Source organism: Felis catus, chromosome B1 (assembly GCF_018350175.1).
Source record: "Felis catus isolate Fca126 chromosome B1, F.catus_Fca126_mat1.0, whole genome shotgun sequence".
In the NCBI taxonomy this organism is placed as follows: Eukaryota; Metazoa; Chordata; class Mammalia; order Carnivora; family Felidae; genus Felis; species Felis catus.
In genome coordinates, this window is record NC_058371.1 from 145210543 (window position 1) to 145224321 (window position 13779).

A 13779-nucleotide genomic window follows, 5' to 3' on the forward strand; every position below is an offset into this window, starting at 1 on the left:
CAGCGAAGAAATGCAGAGAATAACAAGATGGCCAGTAGCAGCACATCTCTGAAAATGACCGCAAAAATACACTGTTCGAAGGCGCAGGGTCCACATCAAAAATACAAAATATATCTCTTATCTGTAGCAGAGAAGAAAGAAATAGAGGCAGAAGAGGCCCACTCGGACCCAGGATGGTTCACACTGCCTCGTAACTGAAAGACTCAAGTGGAGGGGCCATTTTAACGGGAAGCGGTTTGACTTTGTGTAAGTGGTGAAGAAGGGACCTGAAGGCTGCCCAGCACCTTCTCCCCAGTCCCCAGCAGAAGTACCTGACCCACAGGAGGTCCAAAAGATCTAACTCACTCAATGATAAGTAAGCAAAAAATATTTGACACAGAATTAGTAAACGAATGCTATGTAAAAATCAGCCCAGGGAAATTTTGAGGGTGATGGAGCTGTTCTGCTTCTAGTGGAGTTCCGTTAAATTTTATCTAAATTTATGGCACTGTACACCGAAAAGAGTGAACTTTACTATACTTTTTAAGTAAATAAAAGAATATATTTTAAAACTGGCAGCCCCCCCCCCAAAAAAAAACAGAAGGAGTTTTTTTTTTTCAAGAATTTTCCAACGTACCGGTGGGCCCGGGGGGCTCAGACAGTTAAGTGCCTGACTCTTGATTTTGGCCCGGGTCATGATCTCAAGGTTAGTGAGATCAAGCCCCATGGCAGGCACTGTGCTGACAGTGAGGAGCCTTCTTGGGATTCTCTCTCTCTTTCTTTCTCTGCCCCTCCCCTGCTTGTGCTCTCCCTCTCTCTCTCTCAAAATAAATAAATAAACCTTTTTAAAAAAAAATAACTTACCAACATACCAATACACTCAACAACAAAAAGTGTCGCAATGGAAAAGTTGAATGTTATGACCAAACATTATGCCAAAAATTTAAAAATTAAGAATGTAAAGTCACAGGACCTGGGGAAAAAAACGACTTTGAATCCATACAAATTGACCATAATGGTCAATATTGAGAAAAATTTCAGTAAAGTAACTGGATTGTAAACATCAAAGAAGAAGAGTATTACGAGCAAAAATTCAAATTTGTATCTTCAACTCCAGAAAACAGAAGAGCAATATTTGCAAGAGACTCATGTAAAAAAAAAAAAAAAAAATGGGAGTCACAGTCAAATGATTCTCCAAGAATAAAGGTTACAATTTTGAAATTGTAAGCACTCAGGGAATACTGTTCCCTTGTGTTTTTCCTAAAGAACTTGTTAAATGATTAATTTTAATGAATCAATATCATATATCTAAGGAAAACAGCAAAAGGACTATTAGAAAGTTTGGAATATATTTTTTTTCAACGTTTATTTATTTTTTGGGACAGAGAGAGACAGAGCATGAATGGGGGAGGGGCAGAGAGAGAGGGAGACACAGAATCGGAAACAGGCTCCAGGCTCCGAGCCATCAGCCCAGAGCCCGACGCGGGGCTCGAACTCACGGACCGCGAGATCATGACCTGGCTGAAGTCGGACGCTTAACCGACTGCGCCACCCAGGCGCCCCAAAAGTTTGGAATATATTTAATCATAAAAGTAAGACTAAAAAAAAATGAGAGCTGGGTGATGGACAAAATGTAAATCCTATTTGCTCTAAATATGAAAAAAATGGTATAACTAACAAAATTGGAACGGGAAGGGCAAAGATGAGAAAGTTTGCTGATTGCGAACTAGATTAACATAACATTAATTACGTTATCTAATGACTAGGATCAAAAAACATTTAAAACTGATCAATCAACTAATAGAAGAAGAAAAAGATTTAGAAGTACAAGGTAAAAACATTACAAAGATAATTTTTATTGGCAAATATCAGGTCGGAGACAAAAGAAATGGAATCAGGGAAGAAAAATAAAAGCATTTTATCATTTTTATTTATTTATTTATTTATTTTGAGAGATAGAACTCACACGCATGCACACCACACACATGTGCAATTGGGGGAGGGGCAGAGAGAGAGACAGAGAATATGAATCCGAGGCAGGCTCCACGCTCACTCTGGAGCCCGACATAGTTGGGGCTTGATCCCGACCGTGAGATCATGACCTGAGCTAAAGTCAAGTGTTGGATGCTCAACTGACTGAGTCAGCCAGGAGCCCCCATTTTTTAAATTAGACTATCAATAGATACCATATGAAGAAATAGACAACTAAGAGTACTGCATAAAGTTATAACTATTAGAGTAATGACTAACTTTCCTAAATATCAGAAGAACCATACATAAAAAAGAAAAACAACGTAAAAAATAAGTAAAAGCCATAAAAACAACAAACAGAACAGAAACTAATACACAGCTCAGATCAGATATATTTATCTTCATAACAAATTTTCCTAAGTTATCTATTTAAAAGAATCCTATTTCCAAATTGGCTTGCAAACCAAAAACAAAATCTAACTCTATACATAAGGTACATCTAAAACAAAGCTGTTTGGATGTCAAAAATAAAAGATAGGCAAATGCGTAGCAGGGAAAGGACAAAAAAGAGATGATGTTCTTATTGTCAGATAAGGAGAAATTTACCATTAAATAGGACAAAGAAAGTACACATTAAAATGGAAAGATGTGGGGCGCCTGGGTGGCGCAGTCGGTTAAGCGCCCGACTTCAGCCAGGTCACGATCTCGCGGCCCGGGAGTTCGAGCCCCGCGTCAGGCTCTGGGCTGATGGCTCAGAGCCTGGACCCTGTTTCCGATTCTGTGTCTCCCTCTCTCTCTGCCCCTCCCCCGTTCATGCTCTGTCTCTCTCTGTCCCAAAAATAAATAAACGTTGAAAAAAAAAATTATAATGCAAAGATGTGATTCAAATGAACTCACAACAATGAGAAATACATAAGTAACATGTAAGAGAAATATAATTTATACAGCAGAAATTACAAGGGATACAAATCAAAAAAGAAACACATTGTATTTGCTGAATTTAATTCACCTTTCTCAATCCACAACAGATCAAAGATAAAAAAAATGCAAATAACATAATTAATGTTATGTACCTTATTGCAATATATCAAATTTTGAAAGCAGAACATACATTTTCTTTTCATGTAGCCAAAGAATATTTTTTAAATGGTATTCTCTTTGGCTACAAAGAGAATTTTAATTAATACCAAAAAATAGGTTGATAAACTTCAGATATTTTCTTTCATCACAAGTCTATAAAGTTATAATTATTGAAAAAGTCAGAAATTAAAAGGTTCTTTCTGGACTCCTGGATGGCTCAGTCGGTTAAACATCCAATTTTTCATTTCGGCTCAGGTCATAATTTCATGGTTTGTGAGTTCGAGTCCCGCATCGGGCTCTGCACTGGCAGCAGGGAGTTTGCTTGGGATTCTCCCTCCCTCTTTCTCTCTTTCTCTCTCTCTTTCTCTCTCTCTCCCTCTCTCCCTGCCCCTCCTCTTCTTGTGCTCTCTCTCTCTCTCTTTCTCAAAATAAACACACAAACATTTAAAAAAAGAAATCAAAAGTTTTTTTTTTTCAGTGGGATTTTTTTAAACCCTATTTTAAATAATTCTTGGGTCAAAAAGAAAACACAAAACAACAGTGCAGAAATTCTAGAAACATTTATAATGAAATTACTATATATTAGATCCTATAAAATAAAGATAAAACAAAGAACTAAAATGATTAAATCAATAAAAGAAAACAAGTGAATCAATCACTTAACTTAAAAAAAGTAGATAAGGAACCAAAAAGAAACAAAAGGAATGAGAAGATTAGTAAACATAAAGTCAAGATTTTAATATTAAATAGGTCTGAAAATTGTAATATAAGCAGTGAGAGAATTCAACAAATTGCCAAATAAAAAGTAAATATACAGTAATAAATAGCTTTCATATATAACAAGACATTAGAAGATAAAATGAAAGACAAGACTCCATTAGAATAGCAATACAAGAAGTAAAATACTCAAGAAATAAACTTAACAAGAAATGTGCAAAACCTATGTGGTAAAAAAAAAATCTCCAGAACAATACCAAGAGACATCAGTAAGACTGAAGAACTAGAAAGATAAACCATGTCTTATGTAAAAGACTCAATATCCTAGAGATAACAATTCTCCCTACGTTCATTACAAATGGAATACAACTCCAATAAAAACTGGTAGTTTCCATTTTTTTGGAAGAATATAATTTCATCCTGAAGTTAATAAGGAAAAAGAAAAGTCAATAACCAGGAAAGCTTTAAAAAGGAAGAACAATGAGAGACAGCGGTACTTGATAGCAGTCTTTTTTTTTTTTTTTTAGTGAGAATAGGCTGGGGTTTTTTATTTTTATTTTTTTATTTTTAAGTTTATTTGTTTATCGAGATAGAGAGAGAGAGAGAGAGAGAGAGAGAGAGAGAGAGAGAGGGAAAGGGAGCACATGAGCAGGGAAGGGGAGAGAGAGAAGGAGAGAGAGAATCCCAAGTTTGCTCCACACTGTCAGTGCAGAGCCTGATGCAGGGCTCAAACCCATGAACCGTGAGATCATGACCTGAGCTGAAATGGAGTGTCAGGTGCTCAACCAACTGAGTCACGCAGGGGGCCCTGTTAGCCGTCTTTCTCCTTTCAGTTCATGACACCACCTTCTGCTCAGCTACACGGAGCGGAATCTGTTTACGAGTTTCCCTTGTGTTTCCTCTTCTCTTTGACTTGCTATAAACCAGTAATAAATAAACCATCTCTACCTTAGTACAGCTTCCCTATATGCAGAAAGGTCCTCTCAACCATGGAAGCGTGTCTTCTTGCAGGGGAGCTTCCCAAATCCCCACAAAACCAAAACCAAACAAAAACTTCCCACTTTGTCAGTACTGATGGTTTCAGCAAGGAATTGAGGGATACATAATAATCCACTGAGTTGTATATACATACAATGAACAACCTGTAAAGTGTCAAGCAGAAGAAAAAAATATTAAGATGAATTTCAATAAGCGTATAGAAAGATCTTTTAGGTAATTCCACTCCCCCGTCAATAATATCTTGTGAACTTGTTACTCCTAAGTGAGTTGGGCTAGTGATACCCATGGGAAATATCAAACTCATATTTCGACTTGATCAATGAGTTTCTGATTATAACACTATCCACCCGGGGAAAGGCTTTCAGCCTACTATGCAGGAGACCACAGTGTGATAGCAAAAGAGAGATAAATCAAGGGAATTAAATATAAAGGTGTTCAAATCATGCCTCAGTCTCTTCTGCCTTTGCCCCTTGCAGATGAGCACCTTGATACCTGTCCCTGCTCCTGAGAGCTGACTATCCGGCACATGATATGCTAGTTAACCTGTGAAAATTCTTGTCGTTCCTGTTTTCAGTTCTGGTGCCCTATTACTTTTCTCCCGAGAATCCTCTGGCTTGCTGTACCTAATCCTTTCTAACTCCTCAACTCTTCCCTGGGTAGCCAGTACTGACAAGTCGGAGCAGCTACTCTGTAGAATGATGCATATCTCTGACCCTCAGATGACTTTTTCCCACACTCAGTTTTATCCTCTTACGGTGCACATGCTATCAGCCTGGGCGAGGGCCTAATTTTTCTAACTATCACACGGACCCAGATAAAAACGTTTATAAGCAGAGTCTTAAGCAACTTCTCGGTGCCCAGTGCTTTACATCATGTTTGTAAGATAGAGCAAGAATAAAAAACTTAGAACCTATCTCCTAGAATCTGAGAGTTCTGTTAGAACTTAATAATTAACTGCTGGGCAAGATAGGCTTCTTACTATACAAGAGTCCACAGTCAGTCACGAATGGTCTACTGGGAGCTGTCTGAGCAGTTTTCTAGGCTATCATTACACTGTAATTTATGCAAAATTGCAGATTGTGGCGAAGAGTTGCTGGCAACTAACCCAGAGTGCCAATTTGAGGGATAAAAATATTTGCTATTTAAAAAGAAGCTGGAACAAACAGCACAATATGCTTCACAATAGAATAGCAGTTTTTGCTTAGAACAACTTAAAATGAGGAGTTTCTTTTTGTTGGACATTTCTAGGTCATTCCCTACCTTCATTTATTCAACGATCAAGAAAGAATCCCAGAGCTATGTGAAGCGATGGAGACGCACGATTCCACACTTTCATATGAGAAACAGATATGTAAATCAGAATAGGAACACAGCGGGGGAAGTTCCACGCTAAAAGGAGTTTATAAGTTTTTAAGTTACATGTTGGCACAGAGCATCTCTCTCTACTCTGGCTGAGAACAGCAGAGGGGAGTACCGCAAATTCTTAGAGAAGACAGATTTTGATGTGAGTAGGAATCTATTTTGTTTCTGTATGCTTTCTCCATCCTTGCCCATCTGTAAATTAGTTTCTATAAGAATGTAAGAAAAGCATGTCATTTAGCCCAGATGGTCAGAAACTTCTTCCTCGCAAGAGCTGAGGTCTACCTTTTTGCAAGATCTACCATGATTCTAGATCTAACTTGGACAGCACCACAGAACAAGTCTCAACTTCCTTTTCCATGAGACAAGTCTTCAAATACTTGCTTGTACCTGCATCCGCAGACGAAGCAAAATGGCAAGTCCAGTAGGAGCTAGAATCTCACAGGTAAGGTTTTGCTTAGTCACTTTCTCTGGATAAGACAAAACGGCATCATTCTCCCTGCATTAACTCATACCATGGTCTGTTTTTTTTTTTTTTTAAGTGTTTATTTATTTTTGAGAGAGACAGAGACAGAATGCGAGTGGGGGAGGGGCAGAAAGAGAGGGAGACACAGAATCTGAAGCAGGCTCCAGGCTCTGAGCTGTTAGCACAGAGCCTGACGCGGGGCTCGAACTCATGAGCTGTGAGATCATGACCTGAGCTGAAGTCGGATGCTCAACCGACTGAGCCACCCAGGCGCCCCCATGGTCTGGTTTAAAGGAACAATCACTGAAGACATTACAGGCAGGAAAACTCAGCATTCATCACCAGAACAGCACCCAAAGCAAGAAAGAAGCCTGAGTTCTGTTTTTGGACAAAGGTCTCCAGAGGCCCAAAGACTCTGGATTAGAACGCGTGTCTCTTATTCTCTTGTAAACTGCTGTTCCATCTCATAGCATAAAACAAACAAAAACCTCCCTACAGGGAAAATCTCTGTGGAAGCTAAATGGACAGAACCTACATGTATGTGATCAAAATGGCCCTTATGTGAGAATTTACCACATGTCTATCATTGTTTTACACCTCACGCATGTTATCACACATTTTCATATCATACAGTCTTCACAAAACACTGTGAGGGTATTTTTTATAAGGTAGAAAATAATGCTATTTGCACTTTACAAATGAGGAAACTGAGGACACACACAAAGTCCAATAGTCTGTCCAAGCTCATACAAACCATATAAGGGTCAGAATTCAAACTAGTTTAGCCCAGCTCTAATGCCCTGGCTCTTTTTATTTAAAAAAAAATTTTTTTTAACGTTTATTTATTTTTGAGACAGAGAGAGACAGAGCATGAACGGGGGAGGGGCAGAGAGAGGGAGACACAGAATCAGAAACAGGCTCCATCCAGGTTCTGAGCCGTCGGGCTCGCCCGACGTGGGGCTCGGGCTCAGACCTCGAGATCATGACCTGAGCTGAAGTTGGATGCTTAACCGACTGAGCCACCCAGGCACCCCAAATGCCTCGGCTCTTAATCATGTCACTCTAGAGCCCCCATCTACACTGGGCACAAACAAAAAAGCATTGCTGAGTTCATAGATATAAAAGCAGAGCTGGCCAACTGCTACATTTTCACTTCAGTCAGCAGAGCAGCATTTCTGGACCACTGTCCTGCCTCTTTTAGGAAGCCAGGGAGGGATCTTCGATGACACTCTGCCTTCTGATCCTACCTGGTGTGCACTGGCAGTACTGGTAAGAGACCAGCTAAGGACCGAAAACACACGTGCCTCTATCACAAAATTTAATTTTTACCATTTGTAAAATGATCAAGGGGCCCATTTCCCAGATCTGGAAACAATACTGCATTCTCTTGACTCCTGCATTCCATTTACTGTAAGTTTTCTATTTCCACTTGAGCTGCCTTTTCTGGATTAAATCACTTAAATAATTTCGGATATATTTACAGAGCACTCAGATCTAAGCCCTCCTTTCATGCTTAAAATGGGCCAGGCTTTAAATGTGTTTGTATCTGGTCAAGACCTGCTTGGTCTGATTTGCTGTTGATCAGTCGTTCTGTTACCTTCCAAACACCTTGGGCCATTAGGCAGATGACAACTAAGGAATATGGCTTCACTTTTAATTAGTCAAATGCCCTTTCAAGCTCACTCCTTTTAGACAACTATCTCAAAGTAACTTTGAGAGAAAGTATTAGGGAAGACTCACTGAGTCCTGACAACCAGTGTCTCTAGAGATTTAAAAAAATCTACCCCTGGACTCGGCCAAAAATTATTGAACTGAAGTCATGGACTCATTTTTTCAACAAAGACAATATATAAGTGAAAAACACACATATAATAAAATTCTATGTAGTAATAAATGTCATGAAGAAAGAAATGCAGAGTGAGTACAGAATAATAGCATGAGTGTTATTTCGATAAGGTAGTGAGGGATGGCCTTAGGAGATAACATTTGGGCAGAAACTCGAAGGTAGTTAGAAAAATAATTTATTGTAAATAGCTTCAAAAAAGAGCATTCCAGGAAAAAGGAAAACCAAGTCAAAGACCCAGATACAAGAGCATGTATGATGTGTTCTAAGGAAACAAAGGGCAGCCACGGCTGGAGGGCAGTGACAGAGGGTTAGAATGGTAGGAACCGAGTAAAAAGATGCAGCCCAGGTCAGGTCCTGTAAGGTCTTGCGTATTGTTTCAAGGAATTTGGATTTTATTCTGATGTTATGTGTTTCTGAATGTTATGGGCACCCACGGGTGATTCAGAACGACTGTGTGAAATATAGACTACGTATGGGAGATAGGACAAGGGTGAATGCAGAGAAACTAGTTTGTAAGTTTAGTAGTGCCTCAAGTGAAAGATAATGGCTGTCTCCACTAGGATCTTTTTGGTGGAGGTGATCATGGGTATATTTTATACAGACTGCTAAAGGATAAGACACAAGGTGTGAGAGACAGAGGTCAAGGGTGGCCTAAGCAACTAGGTTGCATAACAGTGCCACTTCCTAAAACAGGACAGATTATAAGGAGTAAAATTAAGATTGAAGATCTGTATATGGTACATTTGAAATGCCTACTGGTCATCCAAGTGGGCTGACATGTCGAGTAGACAGTGGTTACATGGGTCTAGAAACATGGGAAATACTGATGGTATTTAAAGCATTGGGACTAGAAAGGATGACCTAGAAATGGCTCTGGAATGAGACGTGAACCCCGAGTTTATTCCAATGTTTTGAGCAGTTCTCCTCAATCCTGACTACATTAGAATCTCCTATGGAGCTTTCTAAAAAATACTGATACTCTGGTCCAACTCGAAAGATTCTGATTTAATTGTTCTGTGTTGGGCTCAGGCAGCTATATTTTTAAAAGTCCCTAGATAATTCTAGTGGGCAGCTAAGGTTGAGAACCACTGGTTTAGAAATTGGGAAGAACAGAATGACCCATAAACAGAGAATGAAAAGACATGTCTAGTGAAATAAAAGATACACATGCCAATGGTGGCTTTATGCTTAAACAATGAAAGAAATAGTCCTATTAGATGTGGCCATTTCCTGAAATTAGAAAGCATGTTATGAAGATTACTCAGTTCATTGTATAGTTTCCTGTGTATAAGACCCCTCAGGAGAAATTATTTTTCAGTCTTAATATCAGAAAATGTTTTCTTTATCTTGAACATGTATTTATTTTTAATCCTAAAGCCATTTAATTGGGTAAGTAGTCTCTCTCTTTTTTTTTTTCCTGCTAAAGAGCTCTCAAGATGAAATTTGTGACCCAATCATAGAAAGTATAGTTTAGGCTCAAATAAATAAATTCACCAAACATATATTCAGCACTAGTATACGAAAAGCAGTGTGCTTGGCAGTGGTAGTATATCTATGAAGATTTAATGATATGCCTATTTTTAAAATTTTTAAAGAGTGTTTCTTCTTTTTTTTTTTTTTGAGAGAGAGAGAGAGGAGGGGAGGGGGAGAGAGAGGGAAACACAGAACTAGAAGGAAGCTCCAGGCTTCGAGCTGTCGGTGCAGAGCCTGATGTAGAACTTGAACCCAAGGACCATAAAATCATGACCTGAGCCAAAGTCAGATGCTCAACTGACTGAGCCACCCAGGGACCCCGATATGCCTATTTTTAATAGCTTTATTCTTGGCCCTGTTTTAGTTCTAGGCCTTGCTTCCTCCTTTTCTTAACTATTTCTCATTTGCATTGTGTTTTATACATTGCTGTGACCCACCTTAAATACTCTTTAGAATAAGCTAACATGTACTCAACACTTAGAATGTATGAATAGTAAACTCTTTATAGGTATTAGCTCATTTAACTCTCCCAAAAACTGTACATACATGTGAGATAAGGGACATGCACGAACATAATGTGCAGTCAGGCAAAATGACCAAAGAGTCAATGCTCATTAACAATAGGTTTTCCTGCTCCGAGAGTCAATCTTCATCAATCAAGACTGCAGCTATGGTGTGAACAACATGGCAGTCATAAATGAAGATAAATGGCTTTGAAGCCTTACATTCTAGGATTACTTTCTTATGAGTAGGGATGAAATGTTTTGAGTCATCTACATGAATCAGTTCCCCAGGTGGCCAAATTTCCCATGGTACCAAATTGCCAAGTCATGATTGATAGTAGCATTTCTGACTGTGAAACAGATTTTAAACTACGCAAAGCTAACTAAGGCAATCAGACCCTTTCAATTCCTAGCCAAAATGAGCTGGCCAGCTCAGCCATGAGACAAGGGTGTTAGCATGAGTCAAAGTATTGCTTTTCCTTTCTAGTTGCCTTGGCTAGAAGGGATGTGTGTGTGTGTTGGTAGGGGAGGATCTGTTTGTTACAGCTTTATGTAAGTTTTGCATTTATGCTGTGCTCTTCAAGATCAACAGTTGAAAATAAACTCAGGGATCTTACTACAATTGCAGGATTCTGTAAACATGCTTGAAAGAGCATATTCAAACACTAAGTATTCCCAAGGTTTCTGTCTGCATTTGAGAGTGAAAAAATGCAGACATGTCAAAGAACAATGTGCTGCTTACTGTCCTTTCTATTCTTCCTCTCTGTGGAAAAAGGCTAGACCTCTGGGGGTATACTAATACGAATATAGCAAAAATATAGATATAAATATACATACTTTGTTAGGAAAAAAAAAACAACTTCCAGAGTGAAATACTAAATACGATTACCTTCTCAAAGATTCACGGTGCTCACTATGTTAAAAGCTATGCTGTGCTATATTACTATATTAAAGTCTCCAAGAAATATCACAGTCAAGTTGGATGTTTGATTTTGTTTAATCCAGATTTCCCAAATTTATTTGACCAACTAACTCCTCTCCTCTAAGAAAAGAATCAAACCCATTTAAGATTTTGCAGTACATCAGTGTTTCTAAGAATGTGTTTTATTAATAGTTGTATTAAAATTTTCATTACAGAGGTGCCTGGCTGGCTCAGTCCGTTAAGCATCCAACTCTGGATTTTGGCTCAGGTCGTGATCTCATGGTTCATGGGATCAAGTCCCCTGTCGGACTCTGCACTGACAGTGAGGAGTCTGCTTGGGACTCTCTCTCTCTCTCTCTCTGCCCCTCCCTGGCTTGTGTGCATGCTCTCTCTCTCTCTCTCTCTCAAAATAAATAAATAAACATTTTTAAAAAACATCTTTCATTACAAATCAAAACCACGATGAGATACATATCACACGTGTCAGAATGGTTAAAATTAATAACACAAGAAACAACAGGGGTTGGAGAGGATGCAGAGAAAGGGGAACCCTCTTGCATCACTGGTGGGACTACAGATTAGTGCAGCCACTCTAGAGAACAGTATGGAAGTTCCTCAAAAAACTAAAAATAGAAATGCCCTATGATCCAGCAATTGCATTAGGTATTTACCCAAAGGAAACAAAAAGACAGATTCAAAGGGATACATGTACCCCAATGTTTATAGCAGCAATATCAACAATAGCCAAACTATGGAAAGACCCTAAATATCCACCAACTAATGAATGGATAAAGATTTGTATCTATCTATCTATCTATCTATCTATCTATCTATCTATCTATACAATGAAATATTACTTAGCCATCAAAAAGAATGGAATCTTGTCATGTGCAACAACGTGGATGGAGCTAGAATGTATTATGCTAAGCGAAATAGTCAGAGACAAATACCATATGATTACACTCATTTGTGGAATTTAAGAAACAGAACAGATGAACAAATGGGAAGGGGTGGGGGGGTAGAGAAAAGAGGGAAACAAACCACAAGAGACTCAACTTGTCTGTTGGGACAAATAGAGAACAAACTGAGGTTGATGAAAGGAGGTTGGTAGGAGATGGGTTACATAGGTGTTGGGTATTAATGAGGGCACTTGTTGTGATGGGCACTGGGTGTTGTATCTAAGTGATGAATCCGTGAATTCTACTCCTGAAACCAATATTGCACTGTAAAATAAAAACAGAAACAAACACAAAAGCAAAGACAAACCTTTCATGACACTCTTGGTCTACAAATAAAGTAAATTTATCCATTCATTTGTTGAACAAAGACTTTCTAGGCAGCCATTGGGTTAGGTGCTGGAGATAAAATGGGAAGATACACAGATGTGGTCTTTGCTCTGGTGGGGTCAACAGTCCAGTGAGTGTGGTGAACATTAATCAAATATTGACGCGAAGAAATGCTCATCACAAACTGATAAATGATGTGAAGGAAGAGTTCTTCAGATTCTCCACAGTGGGGTGTGTGAGATGGTAGGAGAGGCTATCAGAGAAGCCTGATCAAGAGGCTACATCTCAGTTGAGCTGTATATACGTGAGGAGGAGGGAGCACTCCTATCTGCAAGGCTGAAGGATGATAGGTAAGGGGTTAAATCAGAATAAGGAGGGAGGGAGCAAAGAGAAGCAGTGCTGGAAAAGTCCAGAGAGCCTGAAGAAACGTTCACGATGGGAAATAGAAGAAGACCTCAGAATAAGAAGAGCAACATATTATAAGAACAAAAAATTGGAGAAACTTCCGAGATATTTACTGATCAAACAGAATAGAGCCGACACTCTTTTAAGGATATTTAGTACCTTTGTATGAGAACCCTCTTGGCATTGACTTTATTTTTTTTTTAATCACCAAAGCATCATTTGTATTCATGGTATGAATTATTTATTTTGAAGAGAATGAAGTTTTTTCTTCCACATTTTAGAAATTTTTAATAATTTCAAGTAGAAGATATTTTTGGTTTTGCCTCTTAGGTGGGATTTTTTTTGGTCTGAAGGGAAGAATCGTAACAGGAGGGTAGACAATAAAAGGGTATCAAATTCACACAATTAGAAATATAATTAGAAATCATTCACTCCTTCCTACAGCCAAATTTTTCATTATAGAAAGCTCTACCTCTCTTTTGCAGCACTTTGCACAATTATAGTGATTAGTCATCATACCTAACTGTTTCATGGTTGTCTTTCTTACCAGATGGTAAGTTCAAGAGGACAGATCAAGAGCTGGTTTAATCGCCTTCTTATTCCCCACACTTAGTAACAAAGAAACCAGCTCCTCTGTAAGAAGAGGCAGTATCTGTCAGTAGCCTGAGGCAGGGGGAAAGTTGGTCTAAAGAAAATGATACATCCTAAATGTTTTCCCTGGAAAAACACTGTGACCTCTTTCAATTAATGCTGTCAGCAATATCCTCTCCTCC

At 38.7% G+C, this 13779-nt stretch overlaps 1 protein-coding gene across 2 annotated transcripts in view; it reads right to left on the bottom strand.

Moving 5' to 3' along the window:
• The window catches only part of MTHFD2L (methylenetetrahydrofolate dehydrogenase (NADP+ dependent) 2 like), a 145772-nt gene that overhangs the window by 74612 nt on the left and 57381 nt on the right, over positions 1-13779 (bottom strand). The window lies entirely within an intron of this gene.